We start from the raw sequence: 9232 nt of genomic DNA on the forward strand, positions 1-9232 counted from the left end.
ACAGAACACAGAACAGAGAACAAAACATAACAAATACAAATAAAAACACAAAGAGAGTCATTCACGTGACGTCACACGACCGCCCCCCACACTCCCCTCACACTCCCCCAGGCTCCTCCAGGTCCTTTTGGCCATGATGTCCGTCCTCAGTGCGTGTCCCCCTATACAAGCCCATTCTATATGATAACGTTTCCTGTTTCTGCCGTTTTTAAGAGTATTTTTGTCAAGCTGATTCCGCCAAAACGTTAAACAGGAAGTAGCTTTTCAAAATAAAAGTACACTTTCTAAAACCAGAAGTCAATTTTTTTTTAAGCTAGAGTCACGTAATTTTGTCACATTGTGCCCGGTCATACACTTAATCCTCATAAATATTTTCAGTTGTCTACGACAAATAAATAGTCTTTCATGAATTTTTAAAAAATCAAATTTGGAGAGGGCGCTAGCGAGTCATTTTGTTAGCTAGGTACTACATTTGCATATCATTGCGTTCAACTTTGAAATCTTCACAAACGCTACATCAAAATTTGTCCCCAAAAAAACGTTTAGGAAATGTAGATTTTTTTTTATATTTCCAGATGTGATTCAATATGGCCAACTCCATGTAGGATTTAGGGTGGGGTCATAATATAATTTTTTACATGTCTTCACATGGTCGATTTTTTGGAGTGATTGTCATATTTTTTTTGAATTTTTTTTAAATTGTAGTTGGCGCTAGCGAGTCATTTTGCGTCATTCATTTTTTTTAGACACCAATTTAATAAATTTTTCACCGGTCCTGAATTTTGGGTAAAAAAAATTGACTTTTCGTTAACGTTTAGGGGGTCAAAATTGGGGTGGTTTGGGACAGAACAAGTATAATAATAATAATGGAATTTATTTTTTCGGCAATTTTTCCCCCCCATAAGACCTCAAGCTAGAGTCACGTAATGTTGTCACATTGTGCCCGGTCACGTACTTAATCCTCATAAATATTTTCAGCTCTCTATAACAATCAAATGATCTTCTATGAATTTTTAAAAATCAAATTTGGAGAGGGCGCTAGAGAGCCATTTTATTAGTTAGCCACTACATTTGCATATCATTGTGTTCAGCTTTTAAATCTCCCAAAACTCTACGTCAAAACTTTCCCGAAAAAAAATGTTGAAGAAATGTAGAATTTTTTTTATATTTCCAGAAATCGCTATTTTGTTTAAAATTCACGATGACCATACCATAAAACGTATCAGCTTCGGAATTCAAACACTTCTTTGCTCATGGGTTTTGTGTCTTGTGGCCAAGTTTGAAGTGATTTAGATGAAAACTGTAAGAGAAAATGCCAAATGTACGACGAGGTGCACATTTGTCAGCGCCGAGTTTATCCAATATGGCCGACTTCCTGTATGACTTAGGGCGGGGTCATAGTATTATTTTTTACATATCCTCCCATGAACTATTTTTGGGAGTGAGCGTCATATTTTTACGGCCACTTTTTTTGGCTTCGAGCTTCCATTGGCCCCATGTTATTTGATTTTTGAGGTGGCGCTACTGAGCCGTCTTTCAATATTTTTTCACGAAACCTTCACTCAAAATTAGAACTCACAGAGTTCTAATTTTCGATACCACCCACGAGCATATCCATCTTTGTTTAGTACTCGATTTTTGCGTTTTTCCACCCCTCGGTGCCAATTTTAATAAGTCCCTCGCTGGGACGATACTCGTCCTTCGGCTCGGGCCTAATAATAAGTATGGTTGAATATGTGTCACCCAATGACACCCTGACCCAGAAACAGCAGCACTAATTACATCCAATGGGTTCAGCTCTGAGGTCCAGCTCTAAGCTCCAGCTGTGAGGTCCAGCTCTGAGGTTCAGCTCTGAGGCTCAGCTCTAAGGTCCAGCTCTAAGGTCCAGCTCTGAGGCTCAGCTCTGAGGTCCAGCTCTAAGCTCCAGCTGTGAGGTCCAGCTCTAAGCTCCAGCTGTGAGGTCCAGCTCTGAGGTTCAGCTCTGAGGCTCAGCTCTAAGGTCCAGCTCTAAGGTCCAGCTCTGAGGCTCAGCTCTGAGGTCCAGCTCTAAGCTCCAGCTGTGAGGTCCAGCTCTAAGGTCCAGCTCTGAGGCTCAGCTCTGAGGCCCAGCTCTAAGGTCCAGCTCTAAAGTCCAGCTCTAAGGTCCAGCTCTGAGGTCCAGCTCTAAGGTCCAGCTCTGAGGTCCAGCTCTAAGGTCCAGCTCTAAGGTCCAGCTCTGAGGTCCAGCTCTAAGGTCCAGCTCTAAGGTCCAGCTCTAAAGTCCAGCTCTAAGGTCCAGCTCTGAGGTCCAGCTCTAAGGTCCAGCTCTGAGGTCCAGCTCTAAGGTCCAGCTCTAAGGTCCAGCTCTGAGGTCCAGCTCTAAGGTCCAGCTCTAAGGTCCAGCTCTAAGGTCCAGCTCTGAGGTCCAGCTCTAAGGTCCAGCTCTAAGGTCCAGCTCTAAGGTCCAGCTCTGAGGTCCAGCTCTAAGGTCCAGCTCTGAGGCTCAGCTCTGAGGCTCAGCTCTGAGGCTCAGCTCTAAGGTCCAGCTCTGAGGTCCCGATCTTCATGATTATTGATCATGTTTATTGCATCAGTTCTTCAGTGTTTGAAGTCACAGGACTCTAACCCTGTGGAACAAACTTACAAAATTAAATCATTTTCTGCCTTTTAATGATTTTAAAGCTCAGTGTAAGTGTGTATTTAACAGGGTAAAAAAGAGAGTTTTTCTCATCTGGTTTTTCCTGTATAATTCAGATTAATAAAATAGATAGACACACATGGGCCATGGCACATTATTCACAGTTGTTGGACATCTCAAAGACGCTGGTCAGAATCAGAATCAGAATCAAGTTTATTGCCATTTGTCAATCCATGCGACTATGTACAGCACATAAACCTGGTCTAAGGGTTAGGGGTCAGGAGTTATGCCCTGGTCTAAGGGTTAGGGGTCAGGGGTTATGCCCTGGTCTAAGGGTTAGGGGTCAGGGGTTGTACCCTGGTCTAAGGGTTAGGGGTCAAGGGTTATGCCCTGGTCTAAGGGTTAGGGGTCAGGGGTTATGCCCTGGTCTAAGGGTTAGGGGTCAGGGGTTATGCCCTGGTCTAAGGGTTAGGGGTCAGGGGTTATGCCCTGGTCTAAAGGTTAGGGGTTATGCCCTGGTCTAAGATTTAGGGGTCAGGGGTTATGCCCTGGTCTAAGGGTTAGGGGTCAGGGGTTATGCCATGGGCTAGGGGGTTAGGGGTCAGGGGTTATGCCCTGGTTTAAGGGTTATGGGTCGGGTTATGCCCTGGTCTAAGGGTTAGGGGTCAGGGGTTATGCCCTGGTCTAGGGGGTTAGGGGTCAGGGGTTATGCCCTGGTGTAGGGGGTTAGGGGTCAGGGGTTATACCCTGGTCTAAGGGTTAGGGGTCAAGGGTTATGCCCTGGTCTAAGGGTTAGGGGTCAGGGGTTATGCCCTGGTCTAAGGGTTAGGAGTCAAGGGTTATGCCCTGGTCTAAAACCGAGGACTGGTCTACTTACCTTTGCTATTTTATCATGTTTTTTACAGGTGTTGAAAATAAGCCTTTTGAACAACACTTTCAACACTTGACCCTTGACCCCCCTAACCCTAACCCATGCACTCGGTTAGGGTTCAGTGTAAATGCTTAGTCCAGATCAGATGAATAATGGTGAGTGTGTGTGTGTTTCGCAGCAGAGCGTCCTGGTCTTGTCCATCTTTGCGGCGGCCATCTTGGGTCCTGCGGCGTGGATTCTTCATCATCTTCCCGAGTACAGAACCAGAGACACTTAGTCTCAGGAAGAGTGACATTTGTTCAACCTCAATGTGATATTTGAGAACAAACGTGTCAATAAATACTAGAATCCTAAAATACCTCTGAAAATGATAAACTGTGGTGTTCATTTTTAATTAGATTTAAATACAGCGAATGGAAAGACTTTGTATTAAGTTACTTCCAATTCTTTCAAATAAATCCTGAACTAAACGAGTGAAGCGACTTGTGGGAACCACACTGGTGGGAAACAAATAAACTGTATTCTTCAAACAAACGTTCACTTCCTGTTCTGCAGCTCATTTCCTGTCCTCTATATTTAAGCAATTTACATGCGTCATAAACAAACTTCCTCTCTTCTTGTTAACATAAAACTGTAGATGCAGGTTGTAAAATACAGAACATTATTAATATTAAGTAAACACAGGCATTTGACATGTGTTTGACAGAATCTGCAGTTTATTTCTTTAATGAGACATTATTGTACCAGGTTTGTGTTCATCTGTAGTGCCTGAGCCCACCACAAGGAGGCAGCACGAGGCAACAGGCTGTGTTTATCTGCCCAGCCAGTAAGTGAACTATGCAGTCGCTTAGGCCCCCCTGAAGGCTTAGGCCCCCCTGAAGGCTAGATGAAGACAATCGTGAGCTCAAAGGTCAGAGAACGGAACGAGGAAAAGACCCTCAAACCTTCCCCCCAGGATGCAGCGCGTGCAGATCAAGACGATGGACTCCACCTGAACGCGCCTCGTCACATGTTCAGGGATCAACAGCACGTTCTTATAAAGAGACTGACCCATGAGCAGCACACAATCTTTATTAACACAACTTTCATTTGAACATATTTACATCTGACACACACACAGGTCACACACAGGTCACACATACAGGTCACACAAACAGGTCACACACACAGGTCACACACATGTCACACACACAGGTCACACACAGGTCACACACACAGGTCACACACACAGGTCACACAAACAGGTCACACAAACAGGTCACACACACAGGTCACACACATGTCACACACAGGTCACACACAGGTCACACACAGGTCACACACACAGGTCACACACACAGGTCACACACACAGGTCACACACACAGGTCACACACACAGGTCACACACACAGGTTAACCCTAACCCCCCAAAAGAAAAGCGTTAAACTTTACAAACTGGGGTTAAACTGGTGCAAAACAAAGAACACTGCTATTGTTTTTGTCCATTTTACATCTGTTCAAACTCCATTTGACTGAGGGTCAGAGGTCACCCCAGGGTCAGGGTTTAGTTCGTTTTGGCTCTGGTTCACAATCACTGGGATCATCTTCGTCGCCTTCATCTGCTTCGTCCAGCTCTGAAACACATGAGTCTCGGGTTTAAAACACAAACACAGGTTTGAGTCTTTGGTAGCAGGTCAAAAAGAGTAAGGGTTAAAGGTCATCTGGGTTAGGGTTCATCTGAGTTAAAGGTCATTTGGGTTAGGGTTCATCTGGACACTTTTAAGAAAAAGATGTCGTACAGTTGTAGTATTAACTAGGGATGCATTACTATTATTATTTTTATATATACAATTATTATTATGAGCTCGGGGACTGAAGCAGTATAGTATGTATAGTATGTATAGTATAGTATGTATAGTATGTATAGTATAGTATAGTATAGTATAGTATAGTATAGTATAGTATAGTATAGTATAGTATAGTATGGGTTATAGTGTAGTTAGGATATAAGTTGTACTTTGTGGAGTACTTTGACTGCTACATTTTTATAAAAGCTCAAAGTTGCTTTTGTCCCGTTTAAAACCACATGACGCTCAGTTGAACCTTGACCCTCAGTTGAACCTTAACCCTCATGAACCCTGACCCTCAGTTGAACCCTGACCCTTAGTTGAACCTTGACCCTCAGTTGAACCCTGACCCTCATGAACCCTGACCCTCAGTTGAACCCTGACCCTCAGTTGAACCTTGACCCTCATGAACCCTGACCCTCATGAACCCTGACCCTCAGTTGAACCCTGACCCTCAGTTGAACCTTGACCCTCATGAACCCTGACCCTCAGTTGAACCCTGACCCTCATGAACCCTGACCCTCAGTTGAACCCTGACCCTCAGTTGAACCTTGACCCTCATGAACCCTGACCCTCATGAACCCTGACCCTCAGTTAAACCCTGACCCTCAGTTGAACCTTGACCCTCATGAACCTTGACCCTCAGTTGAACCCTGACCCTCAGTTGAACCTTGACCCTCATGAACCCTGACCCTCAGTTGAACCCTGACCCTCAGTTGAACCTTGACCCTCATGAACCCTGACCCTCAGTTAAACCTTGACCCTCATGAACCCTGACCCTCAGTTGAACCCTGACCCTCAGTTGAACCTTGACCCTCATGAACCCTGACCCTCATGAACCCTGACCCTCAGTTGAACCTTGACCCTCATGAACCCTGACCCTCAGTTGAACCCTGACCCTCAGTTGAACCTTGACCCTCATGAACCCTGACCCTCATGAACCCTGACCCTCATGAACCTTGACCCTCATGAACCCTGACCCTCAGTTGAACCCTGACCCTCATGAACCCTGACCCTCAGTTGAACCCTGACCCTCAGTTGAACCTTGACCCTCATGAACCCTGACCCTCATGAACCCTGACCCTCAGTTAAACCCTGACCCTCAGTTGAACCTTGACCCTCATGAACCCTGACCCTCATGAACCCTGACCCTCAGTTAAACCCTGACCCTCAGTTGAACCTTGACCCTCAGTTGAACCCTGACCCTCAGTTGAACCCTGACCCTCATGCACCCTGACCCTCATTTGAACCTTGACCCTCATGAACCCTGACCCTCAGTTGAACCCTGACCCTCAGTTGAACCCTGACCCTCAGTTGAACCTTGACCCTCATGAACCCTGACCCTCAGTTGAACCCTGACCCTCATGAACCCTGACCCTCAGTTGAACCCTGACCCTCAGTTGAACCCTGACCCTCAGTTGAACCTTGACCCTCATGAACCCTGACCCTCAGTTGAACCCTGACCCTCATGAACCCTGACCCTCAGTTTAACCCTGACCCTCATGAACCCTGACCCTCAGTTGAACCCTGACCCTCAGTTGAACCTTGACCCTCATGAACCCTGACCCTCATGAACCCTGACCCTCAGTTGAACCTTGACCCTCATGAACCCTGACCCTCAGTGGCTTTACTGTTCTCTTGGATTGACTCTATTCTAACAGTTGTTCACCTGCCGTTTTAACCAGCTTTGACTCGTCTTATTCATGTTTTTGTAGTTGTAAGATTTAGTCACATAAGATTCATAAACAGTAAGAGCCTCGTGTTCAGCTTCTTCTATAAAGAATATTCTACCCAGACTCTTAGAACATGACGTCATTCACAGAGTAGTCTTCACCTGTGGCGCATGCGCCGTGAACCTGCTCCTGCTGCACGAGCTCTGTCAGTAAACACGTGACGCTCTGGCTGAGCTCACGCACGGCTAAGATCAAAGGGCCCAGCGCGAGGGCCCCGGTCCCGGTCCCGGTCCCGGTCTGCACGCGTACGCTCCGCTTCTGTCCGTCTCTGAGGCGCAGCTCTGCGCGTAGCTCCGCCGCCATGTTTGACCCGCCCCGTCCGCAGTGTCGTCCTATCAAAATAAGAGTTGGATCGACTTAAAGGGGCAGTACGCAGTTTTCCATCTCAGCCGAAGATGTGGAATATTTCATATTCTCCCCGGAGATGAAAAACAAGCAACTTTAAACTGAACCTTTGAGCGAATCACAGCTCCCAATGATAAAACATTTATATTCAGGCCTAATAATAATTGTTTGAGGGTTTCTCACAATCAGCCATACAAGTATCTCGGTAAATGTTTGACAGAGTTAAAGCAATAACCGAATAACCTTTTCCCCGAATTGAGAACTCAAGCGACTCTTTGCCCCTTTTTTTCAAATGCGCTCACTTGCCACACTCGCCACACTCCTGTTGTTTCCAAGAAGCCGCCTCCCATCAAACCTTGTGCAGAAGCACGCAACAGCCCCGCCTCTACTCTACAGCCCCGCCTCTACAGCCCCGCCTCTACTCTACAGCCCCGCCTCTACAGCCCCGCCTCTACAGCCCCGCCTCTACTCTACAGCCCCGCCTCTACAGCCCCGCCTCTACAGCCCCGCCTCTACTCTACAGCCCCGCCTCTACAGCCCCGCCTCTACAGCCCCGCCTCTACTCTACAGCCCCGCCTCTACAGCCCCGCCTCTACTCTACAGCCCCGCCTCTACAGCCCCGCCTCTACAGCCCCGCCTCTACAGCCCCGCCTCTACTCTACAGCCCCGCCTCTACAGCCCCGCCTCTACAGCCCCGCCTCTACTCTACAGCCCCGCCTCTACAGCCCCGCCTCTACAGCCCCGCCTCTACTCTACAGCCCTGCCTCTACAGTCCCGCCTCTACTCTACAGCCCCGCCTCTACAGCCCCGCCTCTACTCTACAGCCCCGCCTCTACTCTACAGCCCCGCCTCTACAGCCCCGCCTCTACTCTACAGCCCCGCCTCTACAGCCCCGCCTCTACAGCCCCGCCTCTACTCTACAGCCCCGCCTCTACAGCCCCGCCTCTACAGCCCCGCCTCTACTCTACAGCCCCGCCTCTACAGCCCCGCCTCTACAGCCCCGCCTCTACAGCCCCGCCTCTACTCTACAGTTAGGGTTAGGGTTAGGGTTAGGGTTAGGGTTAGAGGGTTAGAGGGTTAGGGTTAGGGTTAGGGTTAGGGTTAGAGGGTTAGGGTTAGAGGGTTAGGGTTAGGGTTAGGGTTAGGGTTAGAGGGTTAGGGTTAGGGTTAGGGTTAGGGTTAGGGTTAGAGGGTTAGGGTTAGGGTTAGGGTTAGGGTTAGGGTTAGGGTTAGGGTTAGGGTTAGGGTTAGGGTTAGGGTTAGGGTTAGGGTTAGGGTTAGGGTTAGGGTTAGGGTTAGGGTTAGGGTTAGGGTTAGGGTTAGGGTTAGGGTTAGGGTTAGGGTTAGGGTTAGGGTTAGGGTTAGGGTTAGGGTTAGGGTTAGGGTTAGGGTTAGGGTTAGGGTTAGGGTTAGGGTTAGGGTTAGGGTTAGGGTTAGGGTTAGGGTTAGGGTTAGGGTTAGGGTTAGGGTTAGGGTTAGGGTTAGGGTTAGGGTTAGGGTTAGGGTTAGGGTTAGGGTTAGGGTTAGGGTTAGGGTTAGGGTTAGGGTTAGGGTTAGGGTTAGGGTTAGGGTTAGGGTTAGGGTTAGGGTTAGGGTTAGGGTTAGGGTTAGGGTTAGGGTTAGGGTTAGGGTTAGGGTTAGGGTTAGGGTTAGGGTTAGGGTTAGGGTTAGGGTTAGGGTTAGGGTTAGGGTTAGGGTTAGGGTTAGGGTTAGGGTTAGGGTTAGGGTTAGGGTTAGGGTTAGGGTTAGGGTTAGGGTTAGGGTTAGGGTTAGGGTTAGGGTTAGGGTTAGGGTTAGGGTTAGGGTTAGGGTTAGGGTTAGGGTTAGGGTTAGGGTTAG

This window comes from Eucyclogobius newberryi, unplaced genomic scaffold (assembly GCF_026437365.1).
Source record: "Eucyclogobius newberryi isolate DKJ021-1_F unplaced genomic scaffold, fEucNew1.0.hap1 SCAF_8, whole genome shotgun sequence".
NCBI classification, from domain to species: domain Eukaryota; kingdom Metazoa; phylum Chordata; class Actinopteri; order Gobiiformes; family Gobiidae; genus Eucyclogobius; species Eucyclogobius newberryi.